Below are 15,029 nucleotides of genomic sequence, written 5' to 3' on the forward strand. Positions count from 1 at the left end.
CCCCATCACGAATCAAAGGTCAAGCAAAGCATTGTATATGAAAAGGCGTCCTTATACTTCAGGTTCTGTCAAAATATATCTTCCCTCAGTGTGTGTTCTAGCTGCTTTCTCTACTCCAGAGCTGGATAAATATCAGTGGTGTCATATGGACAGAAACAGCAAGTGCTTTAGAAACCTTCGGATGGAAAAGTGCTGTACAAGTGCAAGGTATCATTTAGGACAAGTGCTGAATAATGCAATGCTGGGAAAGTTATAGGGCCAGGTGATGTCAATCAGTATAGCTCCACTGAAATCGATGGAGCTACAGCAGTTCATACTAGCTGAGGATCTGGCATATAGATTTTAACTCTCTCTCAACAAATCAAACAGTGCAAGTAAAATATAAGTGACCCCAGTACAGAGGCAACAATGTTACACTGCAGAACACATTTGTATTGATGAGAGTGAAATTTATGTAAATTTTATTAATGCAAAGTACACTTGAACCAATAAGTTCAAGGAAACTATTTTCTCCTTACAGCCTGGTTCAACTCTCAAAATTAACTGTGGGAAAATGGCACCTTATTATTCAGCAGATTTTTTCCCTGCACATACTTGGAGTCGGGTCTGGGGAAGTGGGCTGGGTTCTATTTTGGCTTACAGATCATCAACAGAATTATTAACTAAGTTCCAATTGCAAGGCCAAATTCTGATCTTAGTTTCAACTGCACTACTCCACTCCGCACCAAAGGTTTACACAGGTGTAAGTGATGGTATAATTTTCCAAGAGCCCAGACTGAGGGAGTCTTGCATCAGCTTGTTACATAAGAACAGCACTATGCTACTGAAGAAATTCCCAGCACCTGCACACAATAGGTGCCTGCTTAGGACCTTGATTCTAGAAAGTTCACAGCACTGATAAAGAACCTGCACAGTAAATTCCTTAGAAGCCAAATTGGCCTCAGCATCAATAAAGTTCAGCACCTTATGTCTATGATTCCTTAAAGCCTAGTGCAGATTGTGGAGCATGGCTTTTATGCCTCTTTAGCACAGACTTCTTTGGTCCCTGATTAATCCATATCTTGCCTCTCAACCTGAAAATATCCTACTCCGTCCCACCACAGTGGGAGGCGCTGATCTGAGGTCAGACCTGTGACTGAACTCATGAGATCTCCTCACTGAGGAAAGCATAGAGCCTCTTCTGCCTACTGAGCAGTGATCAGGGAATAGGCTTCCTCCAGGCAGGACAAACAGCAGGAACATACATATACCTCTGAGGACATATAACTCATGGTGCCCTCTTAGCTGGATTTTTGGAGGCCTGTCCAGGTCTGGCTTTGAGTACACAGAAAAGTTTCTTCTGTGTATTTTTTAGGTTTGTCAGCACACATGGCCTCACATTAACACATAAAATGCTTTTTTACCCCCTCTTTATCTTGAGTCTTATCCTGCTATAATTAATCCACTTAGTATAGCTGATCCACTTAGTATAGCTGTACTTCAGAATGAGTTAAACTGCTACAGGGTTCTTGTGGATGCATTCCCATGTCAAATTAACTATAATGCTTCAGGTAGTCCTCCCAGTGTTTTTGAACACTGCACTGCTTCATATCTGAATTGACCAGTCTGGTTACCCGTGTGCTCTTCACTGTTGTGGGATTATCTAGCTAGATGTCTCTCCTCTGTTTAAATGCTGACACACCCCAAGTGTACTAATTTGTGATGCCTGCTCACATAGTTCACAGTCTCTAAGTCCATTACACCCTATGGTCTGTGCTTCCCTATGGTTTTGTCAGGAGATACTGGATGTCCATGCCTCCTGGGCAGAAGAGAACATTTAGTCTCATCTTTCCAGTAGTCACTGGAATGTCAAGATCTAGCAGAGCAGATGCAGAAGGGGTACTTCCAGAAGACATGCCAATGCTGCACTGAAGAGCAGTGGCAGAATTTAAAAAAAAAAAAAAAGATCAAAAAACAAAACCAACACTCCGGTAATGCTCCCACTACATGTGCAGACTATGAGGAGCTTCCTGAGAAGAAGCAAAGAAACTGGTATACACTGGTCAGTTTAACCATGGCCCACAATGAAGCAGACATACCTTCGGAAACCACACAGGCAAAAATAGACCCTGACCAGAAGTATATTTCTTGAGACAGCCAAAATCTCTTTATATGCACAAACAGCCAGCTAGCAATTCAGCTGGAAATGCCACTAGAGACCTAGTCAGAGCGCCAGAGTGACAATGCTGCTCATCAAGTAAGTATGATTTTGGGTATATCTACGCAGCAGACAGACACCTACTGCTGGCTCATGCCAGCTGACTCGAGCTCACGGGGCTCGGGCTGTGAGGCTGTTTCATTGCTACGTAGACTTAGAGGTTCGGGCTCCAGCCCAAGCCCTAGGACCATCCCACCTCACAGGGTCCTAAAGCCCGTGCTCCAGCCCGAGCCTGGAACTCTCCACAGCAATGAAACAACCTCACAGCCTGAGCCACAGGTCAGCCATAGATTTTTCTTTGCTGTGTAGACATACCCTTAGGGTCCAGAATAAAAAAGTTGGTGTTAGCAGGTTACCACAAGCTAAACAATTATGGTCATAACTAGCTACTGAACTATAAAATACTTTAACAGTAAAAGATAAGGGAGTTTGGGATACCCCTTCAACACCAATAGTGCTGCAGAGAGAGTCCCTGCACCTGCAACCAGTCATGACAAGAAATGTACTGAGGAAGTTAGAGCCACAAAGCCCTTACTCAACCCCATTTCAGAACGTTTGGTACCACAAGACTGTATTCATGGGGCCCCATTGAGCAGTGCTCTCCAGAAGGCTCCCAAGGCTCAACAGCATCAGAAGTTGCATCCTGCAAGTGGAAACATGCAAATGCCAACTCAGAGAAGACAGAGACATTTGTCACACAGCAATTTGTGTGCATCCCAAAAACCCCTGCAATAAAATTAGAAATCAATAGCAAATAGCAGAAAACCTCGACCAGGCACTGAATACAAAAAAACATTTGTACCATTGATTTTAAAAGTCCCTAGCCCAAGGAAGCTTCCAAGGGATGCTGAGAGAGTAAAGCACGCTGCTTGCATTGAAGACATCCTCCCTACTTTTTTTAAAAAAGGGAAAAGATATTAATAGATTTTCAATGCAAGAAGAAAAACTGAAACCCACACCAAATTCTCCTGGTAATAACAGCTTTCTGAAAAAGCCCAACTATTAATATGACAGGGACATCCATCAATCAAACTCAAAGCAAGTATTTTCAGAGCTAAAAACGGAGCAGGCAAACATCTGCTTTTTGCAAGCGATGCACTTAAAGCAAAGAATGTGATAAATTATTGCAAGTCTAGGTCTGAACTAATCATCTTCCCCTCTGGATGATCAAACTGTGTGAGTGTGGGGGTAGCCATCCCAATCCACAAACATATTGCCATAGTACTGTAATTTGTGCTCAACAGATTGCAGGGGAGAGGGACGTACAGGCACGTTTCCTTTAAAAATTGAGGAACACTTGAAAAATTCCTCGGTCACTCTCAGGATCTACCTAACACTGGACAAGCATATGAGAAGATGGTGGTAGGTTTTGATTTTAGTGGTCCTTTAAAACGAGAAGATCTCAACTTTTAAGAATCGGTTCTCATTATTAAAGTTAAAGGTGTTCACATTAACACCTTCCCGCCCTCCACCTTCTCTGAACCAATCTAAGTCCCTGCTTACATTAAAAGTAATATTAGGGTAATATTAAGCAAGATAAAGGTGAATATAAACTTGTACCTTTTTTGTTTTAGTTTCTTCCTCTCCCTGAAGGGCTTTACATTTATTAAGACCAATTCTCCCCTTGTTGTCTGCAATCACTCTCTCATGGCTCTGATCTCTGTAGACCCTTTTCAGTTCAGTTCCCTTCTCCTATATGTGTGCTCTCCCCTCTGATTCTCATGCTGTCAGCAAACAGTTGAGTTTATACCAAAGAAACACCCAACAAAGAAAGTAAGGAAGAATGTAGAAGTGCTTCAGATTTTTCTTTTTTTAAGTTTGTGGTCAAAATAAATTCTAGAGACACTTAAAGTGCTAGACTCAGCTAGTATTAGCTGTAATCATCACCGCTTAAAGCGATTACCTACATTGAAAAGTGACACTGTAAGAGGACATTGTAGGGTTCTGTGTTTTTCATTTCTCAATGATTTCCACATCACGGCACTCTGCTTACAATTAATAAACATGCTTTTTCCAGCTGCCAGCATGGCAAACTCAGCTTGTGATCTGAAACTGGAGTTTCTTCCTCTATCTTCACCAGTTGTAAAGGTTCTGCAGGCTGAATTTTGCCTTTTGTCTTCGCTGAATTTAGTGGGGATTGCACAGGTGTGACTGACTGAAAATTCTGTTGATAATGGTGCACAAGGAGGAATAGAATCAGATCACTCTCGCTGAGCTAGGTTGGCTCTGTAGGGCTAACAGGAGTACAGAATATATTTTTATCACTAATTGCAGATCTGATTCCAATACAGTCAAGAAGCAGAGCTAGTGAGTAAGAAGATGCATTTATATATAGTCATTTTTCAGAGTAGAACTGCATTTTGAAATTGCCAGAAGCTTCATTGTTGTGAGAGAAACAGTTCCATGGAACATCTAGAAGGGCTTGGAGAATCAGTGGTTCGCACATCAACATTTGAGGACTGCTGCTCTAAGCCTTTACCTAAATACAGCAGAACACATCATTCGGTTAATTTCCACTTTTTGGTATACTTCTGTACATGCATTATCTGGACTTGGGAAAGGAGAGAAATAGCCTGAGACTACACTTAATTATTTTTAGATAGCAAGGGCCAAATTCTAATATTGCTTACAGATGATGTAAATCTGGAAGAACTTCATTTCTTTCTCTGGAGTTATCCCAGATTTACACCACTGCTGAGCAGACTCTAGCCCATGCGGTGTGGCATTCACTCCTGCGGGACCTCTGCCATAGCCCAGCCTTACCATTTTTCAAGCAACTGAAATTCTCCTCTTTCAGAACTTTTGTCTGTTTCACTTACCATTGTCCGCTAAGTTTGGTGCCCATGTAATCAGCTTTCAGTCCTTTATCTGGCTTCGACGTGATCCATCTTGCAATGATTTTGTGGTTTATCATGTGACCATTAATTGTTTGTACAATGTTCTGGGTGCCTCCGCTTTATAAAATCATCATTGTTACAATTACCTAATAGAATATACAGCAACAGTTTCCCAATTTCTCCCTCACTTAGTGACACATACTATACCTTGGGGGAGCGTCTTGTAACCCCCATATTCCTCATCTGTATCTAATAGTGACATTGCATACAAAGCATGCTATGTGGGGTATCAGGGAAAAGGTTATGATCATCTGAAAGTCACTGTTCTATCTGAATACGTATATCTTTAGTGCATATGAACTTATGAGATTCTGTTGTATGGTTGTCACTAAAACATGCTGTAAATTGGGGAATCAGCCTGATATTAGCTTCCCAGAGACAAGAGCAAAGAGAGAAACCAACGCCCGGGTATGGTGTCAAACAACCATCAACAGCCATTGTCCAGCAAGGGAGCTACAATTCAATGACTCAACAGGCATAGGCACCGACTTCCCCTCTGCCACGTGGGTGCTTGACCCCCCAACCCCCCTTGGCCCCGCTGCTCCACCGTCCTCACTCCACCCCAATTCCACCCCCTTCCCCAAAGTTCCTGCCCCTACTCCGCCCCTTCTCCACCTCCTCCTCCCTTCCGGAAAGTCCTAAGCACTGCCAAACAGCTGTTAGGCAGTGGGCAGGAAGCACTTGGAGGGAAGGAGAGTAGCGGAGATGCGCCACACTCAGGAAGGGGCAGGGTGGGAGGAGACAAGGTGGCGGCAGGAGGAGCTTGGCTGCCAGTGGGTGCAGAACACCCACTCATTTCTCCCCATGGGTGCTCCAGCCCCGCAGCACCCACAAAGTCGGCGCCTATGACACCTGGGGAATTGCTCAACCTTGCCTGGAGACTCAGCAATGCCCACCAGACATGCCTGGACTTGTGTTCTCCAAGCACATGGGACTGAGGGTATAAAACAGAACACATGGGGCCCATGCTTGGCCTTTCTCCTGCCCCCACCTATGCTGCAAGCAACTAGGATAATGAAAAGACTGAAGACTCCAACTGAGGGGACTCGCCCAGGTTTCAAGGGTGAAACCTGTACACTATGAACTGCAGTATCCAGTGGGGTGAGAAAAATTGCTTAATCTAGATGTTGCCCAGTCTAATAGGGTTCAGGGTTTAGACTGCGTGCTTATGTTTTATTTTCTTTTGCCAACTAACTTGGACTTTTTGCCTATCACTTACAATCTCTTTTGTAGTCAATAAATTTGTTTTACTGTTTATTTTTTCCAGTGATTTTGCCTGAATTGTGTGGTAAATCTGCTCAGGTCTTGCAAAGCCTGGTATATATTCACTTTCCATTGACAAAGTGGTGAACCAATTAATAAATTTGCACTGCCTGTCTTGAGCAATGTGGGTGTGGGGCTACACATGTCGTTGTGCTCAGTGATAACAGCACCTGGAAGGGTTTGCTCCTTGTCACTAGCAAAGCATTGTGAGACACAACCTAGATTAATGAGTTAAGGGGGCACAGCGATCCCACAGTCCCAGGCTGCATCCTGGGGATCCCATCACACTTAGTCCATCAGAGGGATTTGAGCATTTCCTAAAGGATGAGTGAGGCACCTTCCTTTTCCCACCCCTGCTCCACCTAAGCCAAGTTCCCTCCATCTCAAGACTGGGGCCAGGTCTTGGAGAAAGGCAGCACAGCAGTCAAAGAAGGAGGCAACCTGGCACAGGGTGATGCAGCAGGCTGAGGATGGGAGAGCACCAGGCCTCCAATCTCCTGCACTATATCTTTCAGGAAAGGATTTGGTTGCACTAGAGGCTTCATGGTGGCTTTCAGCTCCTGGCCCCAGTCCTGCTGCAGTCACTGCGGACAGCTCCAAGTCTCTCTGTAGCCCATTTCAGTTCCCAGGTTCTGTTGCAGCTCTTCATAATGGCTTCTAGTGGCTGCTTCTGCGCTTGTTCCTCCTAGCTTCTACTAGCTGTAAACAAGAGGGAAGACCCAGCAGCACCATGTGGATTTGCAGCCCTCCATGGAGCACTGCATGAGATTTACTTTCCTAGTAAAATGTACTGTCAGTTTGTAAATTAAGTCTTCACAATATCTCACAACGCTACAGTACTCTCTCTGTTAACTCTTCCTCGAGAGGTGGCCAAATGTTTCTGCACACTATAAAATGCATATTAGTGAGACGGCTGTATTTACTAATGTCATGGCTGACAGATTAAATAATAAGGAAATTAATGAAGATAAGGTGGGTTTCATTTCACATAAGACAAACAGCAGATATTTTCTAAAACCTATTGCATATTATGTAGGCCTTTAAGGATAATGTAAAGCTTCTTGTGGGAATGTCGCTAGACATACAGAAAACCTTTGACTGGGTTGAATGGTGATATGTAGATTAGAAAAACATCTTTAAAATAAATCTGATCTGGGGTTAAACTTCAGATTGTTGATTAGATTAATTTATTCATACCAGTAAGAGACGGTACAGACAAATGACTTAAGATCCTCTCTCTTGCTTCACAGGAGCATAGCAAGGGCTTTAGAATCTTTGGCGATCTCTAGCATTAGAGGGGAAAATATCACTTGCCAGACTGCATAAATTACTTCTGTATGCACATGACATACTGTAAGTAAGTGAAAAGAAAAAGGAAGACTTGTGGCACCTTAGAGGTTAACAAATTTATTTGAGCATAAGCTTTCGTGAGCTACAGCTCACTTCATCGGATGCATTCAGTGGAAAATACAGTGGGGAGATTTATATACACAGAGAACATGAAACAATGGGTGTTACCATACACACTGTAATGAGAGCGATCAGGTAAGGTGAGCTATTACCAGCAGGAGAGCAGGGCGGGGGGGGGGGGACCTTTTGTAGTGATAATCAAGGTGGGGTTCCCCCCTCCCCAGCTCTCCTTCTGGTATTAGCTCATCTTAAGTGATCACTATGGTAACACCCATTGTTTCATGTTCTCTGTGTATATAAATCTCCCCACTGTATTTTCCACTGAATGCATTCGATGAAGTGAGCTGTAGCTCACGAAAGCTTATGCTCAAATAAATTTGTTAGCCTCTAAGGTGCCACAAGTCCTCCTTTTCTTTTTGCGAATACAGACTAACACGGCTGCCACTCTGAAACCTATAAGTAAGCGATCCATGCAAAATTTCTTGCAGTGTTAAATGTCATGGAGAAATTTCGAAAAATATCTGGGTATAAGTTAGTTATTTTAAATCAGAAATCTTATTCTGAATTAGAGTCTACAAACTCCTCCATGTCTACACCTCACAGCATTCAAAGAGGAACAAAGAATTAACTTTGAATATAGGACTGATAATAGTTTGAGAGATAATTGGGATCTTAGCTCTACAAAATGTCAAGACAGACTCATGGGGATTGAACTCCATTCCCCAGCCTACACTTGTGGTGTACAGCTGGTAAACTACAGATGTTTTTCTCCTTCAAAAGCTTCTTGTAGAGGTTAGGAACCTTTATTTCTCATGTCTATTTGGGAAAGAATAAAGACAAAATAAACTTCTAGACCAGGGATCGGCAACGTTTGGCACGTGACCCGTCATAGAAATCCGCTGTTGGGCCGGGACGGTTTGTTTACCCGCAGCGTCCGCAATGTTCGGCTGATTGCAGCTCCCACTGGCCGCAGTTCACCGTTCTAGGCCAATGGAGGCTGCGAGAAGCAGAGGCCAGCACATCCCTCAGCTCATGCCACTTCCCACAGCCCCCATTGGCCTGGAATGGTGAACCGTGGCCAGTGGGAGCTGCGATCGGCCGAACCCTGTGGACGCTGCAGGTAACAAACCATCCCAGCCCGCCAGCAGATTTCCCTAACGGGTTGCATGCCAAAGGTTGCCGATCCCTCTTCTAGACCTCAATAACATTAAAAAAACGTAATTTACATCACAAATTCACTGTGGATTCCAGAGGTGAATTCATTGCCAAGTGCTAAGATTAGGAGAAAGTTTAACAATTCAGGAGAGAGTGATGGATATTTTAGAGTTTCCCTCACAAGAGCAACAAACTTTTTATCATGCAGAAATGGACGACATGGAGCAGAATACACAGAATGGGGTGTGTGCAGGAAGGGATCTGTTGCAAGTTTTAATCAACAACCATGTATTTGGAATAATTGAAAAGTCACAGCTGTAGCCATATATGAACTATGGTATTAATCACAGCCGTGATTTGTGAATCAAAGCTAAGATATTCCTTGCAGAAGACAACATTGGATTGTGAGCTGGACCATGCCACTGAGAAAAATCAGATTTTGTGCTCTCCAAGCATCTAATCTACATCAATTTCTTATACACTAATAGTGACAACTCAATACAACATAAATTTAACATAAATTAAGACTCAGAGATGAGAGTAAGAAACAGTGACTCAGTGGGAAAAGATCCAGTTCTTAATCATGGAATAGTGTGAACAAAAAAAAACGTTAAATTATGTTTTAGAAATTTTTATAATCTGTATTGGACACTACAGAAGATGAAAGATTAGGTCTGAGATCAACACATTTCTGTTACAAGTGTCAAAACCACATAGGAGATTTAATCCACATGCTGTGAGACTGTGTGTGGTCACACATACATCTTGGGAAAAGACAACAGGGAAATTATCATTCTGGACATGGGTTATGTGTCAGGCTAAATGATACTTCTGTTCTGCAGGATACTTAATCAAGGAAGGCAATCGGGATGCAGACTGAATCAATGGTGCCAGAGAGGATAATTTTAGAAGCATTGGTAAGACAGTGCTTCCCCAACAGAAGTAAACGGATGACTAGCCTTAACCAGACAAACTTTGGTGAGAAAATTGGACAAAATAGAGAACATATATTTGAAGATGGCATAGAATTCACTTATTAATTATACTAATGTATGAAATTATGTCATACAACTGCAGTGGTGGAAAAAAATTCTATATACGGCTTGATCCTGCAGAACACAAACGTGAAGTGTTGTGCATATAAACATAGGTTAAATAAGTGATGAGCAGAATACTGAGAACAGGTGCATTTGAGCCTGCATTAACATGAGTAGTAATTCTGTGTAGTCACCAAGTTATTCCTGCCTAGCAGCATGAGCGAGGTCTAAGTGGGCAGCATGAAACTAAATGTTTTATTACATGCTAAGAATTGTACTTAATTCTTGTCTTCTAAGACACCCCCATTCTTCCCCACCCCACCTTTTTTTTAAAACCACTGTGTACTTGGAAACAAGGGAGATGCAGTGGCTGGAGACTTCTTACAGCTCATGGCAAAGGACTGTGCCTGGGGCCTAATCCAAAACTCACTGAAGAAAATGAAGTTAATGGAAAGACTCCCAGTGGGCTTTGGATCAAACTTCATGTGCTCAATCTGATCACACTTTAGAATATAAAGACCTTTTGCCCCCTGCAAGGACCTTCAGGATTGAAGCTGTACTAAAGGTTCTACCGGAAACTATGCAGTGAGATGCTCTGAAGGCTTTCAGATGAGACAAATTCATTTAATCCAGGAAAGAAGTGTTAGGTGCTTTTGAAAATTTTACTCCAAGTAATTTAGAGTCTTTTGAAATTTTTACCCATAATCTCTGCTAAAATACATAATTATAGAAAAATATAACAACCCTGGAAGCAGTGCACTAAATGATTGCTTTGATTTGGAAGGGGGAAGGATGAAGCTCATGCTGCGGTGTGTCCCACAATACCTTCCCCTTTGGTGCAATCTAGTGCATTCCTTTTTCAACGCATCTTAGGGGCAAAGGATAACGGTCATCCCAAACAAAGGCGGCACAGCAATATTTTAAGAGGTTATAAATCAGAAGCAGTGTCAAACCTCCCCAACCACTACCCCACACCTGGCTTCGACTCCAACACTGTCCTCACAGTTTATACAACTGAAAAAAGCAAAAGGTAAACTGAATGATTAAGAATTAAAAAAACACAATCTTTTGGTGCTGAAGAAAATCTATTAGGGGAAAGAATATAATGGGGGCTTTACCTGAGTAAAGGTTTCAGGATTTGATCACAAGTTCACCTTGCAATTGATCAATCTTGTTGCTCCATTCAAACAGGAAAATATTAGTGAAGTATAATAGACAAGTGCAATAATGTACAGTAATACAAACAGGGTGAAGAGAGAATCAGTCAGATGAAGTCACTATTGGTACATAATTGTGCTGAGTGTGTTCCTACAGACTGGTAAACCAATACCATGGTGGTAGTACTGTGCTTAGTAGGCTGATGCTTAGACTTGGCAAAATTAACATAAGTAGGACTTTGCCAATCCCTACTTTGCTAATCCACACTTTTTGGGGCGGGAGGGGGGGCACAGATTTAAAGTTGCTTCAACTACTTCTCAGCAAAGGTTTAATAGCAGAAACAGCACAGTGCTGAGGTCTCACTTTACTGATTCTAAAAAATAAATAAATAAATGGTGCACATTATGAAAAATCATAAATAATTAACACAAAGCTACGCTTGTCAAATTAAATGAACAAAGTACTTTTTATGATGCAGGAACCTTGCTTTTTTATTGTGTGTGTTCAGTTACTAACAAAAAATTCAGTCACTTGCAAAGGTAATTCGCAGTGGGAATCAGTAATGTGCAACTGTAGTTATTTTCGGTTCTGGAAAAGGTCTGTTTGGGGCTTAATTGCCTACTTGTGGTAGATGTTTCAGATAGAATGGCTTCAGTCTAGGCAGATGCCAACCAACGGCCATACTTGTAACTTATCAGAAATCCAAAGGCTGTGCCCAATTTGCAAAAAATGAAGAAGACAGAAGCCACCACTTTTATATATTGGTGCGGCCAACAGAGACTATTAATTCAGTAGCCAAATGCAAGTTTTTGCCAATACCTTGTTTTAGTGTCCACACAGTGGGTTTTTTTGTGGATTCTGACTTTCTAGACTAAATTCAAAGAAACTGCTCGTCACAGTTGAGCATTTTGTAATATGAGTACTTATTACCATTCCCCTCATGATTCACAGGCCAGGTGACACTGAAACCATAAGAACATGCATACTGGGTCAGACCAAAGGTCCATCTAGCCCAGAATCCTGTCTTCCAACAGCGGCCAGTGCCAGGTGCACCAGAGGGAATGAACAGAACAGGTAATCATCAAGTGATCCATCCCATCACCCATTCCCAGATTCTGGCAAACAGAGACTAAGAACACCATCCCTGCCCGTCCTGCCTAACAGCCATTGATGGACCTATCCTCCTCAAATTTATCTACTTCTTTTTTGAACCCTGTTATAGTCTTGGCCTTTACAACGTCCTCTGGCAAGAAGTTCCACAGGTTGACTGTGCATTGTGTGAAAAAATACTTCCTTTTGTTTGTTTTAAACCAGCTGCCTATTAATTTAATTTGATGACCTCTAGTTCTCATGTTATGAGAAACAGTAAACAAACACTTCCTTATTTATTTTCTCCACACCAGTCATGATTTTATAGACCTCTATCATATCCCCTCTCGGTCATCTTTTTTCCAACCTGAAAAGTTCAAGTCTCTCTTCATATGGAAGCCATTCCATACCCCTAACCATTTTTGTTGCCCTTTTCTGAACCTTTCCCAATTCCAATATATATTTTTGAAATGGAACAAACATATCTGCACAGTTCAAGATGTGGGCGCACCATGAATTTATATAGAGGCAATATGATTATTATCTATCCCTTTCCTAATGATTCCCAACATTCTGGTCACTTTTTGACTGCCGCTGCATATTGAATCGATGTTTTCAGAGAACTATCCACAATGACTCCAAGATCTCGTTCTTGAGTGGTAACAGCTAATTAAGACCCCATAATTTTATAGGTATCGGTGGGATTGTTTTCCCATGTGCATTATGCTGCATTTATCAACATTGAATTTCATCTGCCATTTTGTTGACCAGTCACCCAGTTTTGTGAGATGCTTTTGTAGCTCTTCACAGTCTGCTTGGGACTTAACTATCTTGAGTAGTTTTGTATCATCTTCAAATTTTGTCACCTCCCTGTCTACTCCTTTTTCCAGATCATTTATGAATATGTTGAATAGGACTGGACCCAGTTCAGATCCCTGGGGGTAAACAATATTTACCTTACTCCATTCTGAAAATTGACCATTTATTTCTATCCTTTGTTTCCCATCTTTTAATCAGTTACCGATCCACAAGAGGACCTTCCCTCTTATCCCATGACAGATTACTTTGCTTAAGAGCCTTTGGTGAGGAACCTTGTCAAAGGCTTTAAAGAATTCTAGTAGATTGGTGAGACATGATTTCCCTTAAAAAAAAAAACCAACACATGTTGACACTTCCCCAAAAAATTATGTTCATCTATGTGTCTGACAATTTTGTTCTTTACTATGGTTTCAACCAGTTTGCCCTGTACTGAAGTCAGGCTCACCAGCCTGTAATTGCCGGAATCACCTCTGGAGCCTTTTTTAAAAACTGGCGTCACATTAGCTATCTTCCAGTCATCTGGTACAGAAGCTGATTTAAATGATAGGTTACAAACCAGTTAGTAGTTCTGCAATTTCACATTTGAGTTCCCTCAGAACTCTTGGGTGAATACCATCTGCTCCCGGTGACTTATTACTACTTAATTTATCAGTGTGCTCCAAAACCACCTCTAATGACAGCTCAATCTGCAACAGTTCTTCAGATTTGTCATGTAAAAAGAATGGCTCCATTTTCACTGAATTTCAATTATTTTTTAATGAAAACTTCACACTAATAATTTTGTTATGAAACACAATTCGCTAAGAGGTACATATGTTATATCTGTATTAGCAGTATACCTTATTAGTATGCCTCTTCTCCCCTCCCGCACCCTGTCCTGCCAAACCAAGACATAAGACATTCTTTTTGTCCTCTTAAAGCATGCTCACTTAGCAAATTCTTTTCTATCCACTCATGAGAATTAATTTTCAAATATTGGACAATTATAGACATAGAATTGCTGAAGATGCAATGGACAGAGAAGCCACTAGTAAGAAGCTAGAGCTGTGCATCAATCACTAAGCACCCAGAGACAATAGTAAACATCCATTGGGGGTGGTGTTTCACTCTGTCTATGACTATGTAGATGACCCACTTCAAATGGAATTTGCCAAATGCACGTGAGGAAGCCAACAACAAAATAACTTCCTATTTTGGCCTGGGCAAAGGCACTATGTTGAAGTTTCTGTGAGCTGGATACTCCCTGTGTCTGCTGGGCAACATCAGTACACCAAAGCCTGATGTCACTGAACAGGCAACCAAATTCATGGCTGCATGCTATGAATAATCAGAACTATGCTACCATGAGTAAAACATAGAAAAAATCACAGGCAGCAAAAATTGGCAAAAGTACCACATCAACACCAAAGCTCAGCACCTTATCGCTAACAATTGAAGCATTTATAGAGTGTAAAATGAGCACATCATCAGTTGTGTGTGTGGAAAGGTGCTCTGGATCCAGATACATCACCACTTAATCCACTGCAATATGGATGGATACACGATAGTTTTTGTAAACAGAGACCTGGAACTTGCTCCTCCAAACATTCTGAAGTAGTCAAGTGGTCTTGTGAGAATAATGTACCCTATACATTTACGATATGTGGATGTAGTAGTGTCAAACTGCTATGTGCCTTATTTTGTGCTGCAAAGGAGTTGTGTATGTTACAACAGACTGATCAAATCAGCTTTAGCATTTGCAAAGGAAAACTATGATGACAAATGACTGTCCTGATATGAATATACAGGTCACTCAATTGTAGCATGAATAAGAAAGATCACTTAGTAACCCATTATAATGATACCAAAATTAAGTATTTGGTTAAAAAAGTGTTATAATTTTGTAGAATATTTTTCGAATGAAAAGAAGAGTGGTGGTCACTGTATCAAATTAAAACTGCTATACCACAACCCCCTCCTCCTGTACCCCTATTATTCATTGATTGATATGGCAAATGTTAAAGA

At 41.6% G+C, this 15,029-nt stretch overlaps 1 protein-coding gene across 3 annotated transcripts in view; it reads right to left on the reverse strand.

Annotated features, from left to right (window-relative positions):
* Positions 1–15,029, reverse strand: part of SIL1 (SIL1 nucleotide exchange factor) — a 216,421-nt gene that overhangs the window by 121,933 nt on the left and 79,459 nt on the right. The window lies entirely within an intron of this gene.

This window comes from Natator depressus, chromosome 8, assembly GCF_965152275.1.
Source record: "Natator depressus isolate rNatDep1 chromosome 8, rNatDep2.hap1, whole genome shotgun sequence".
In the NCBI taxonomy this organism is placed as follows: domain Eukaryota; kingdom Metazoa; phylum Chordata; order Testudines; family Cheloniidae; genus Natator; species Natator depressus.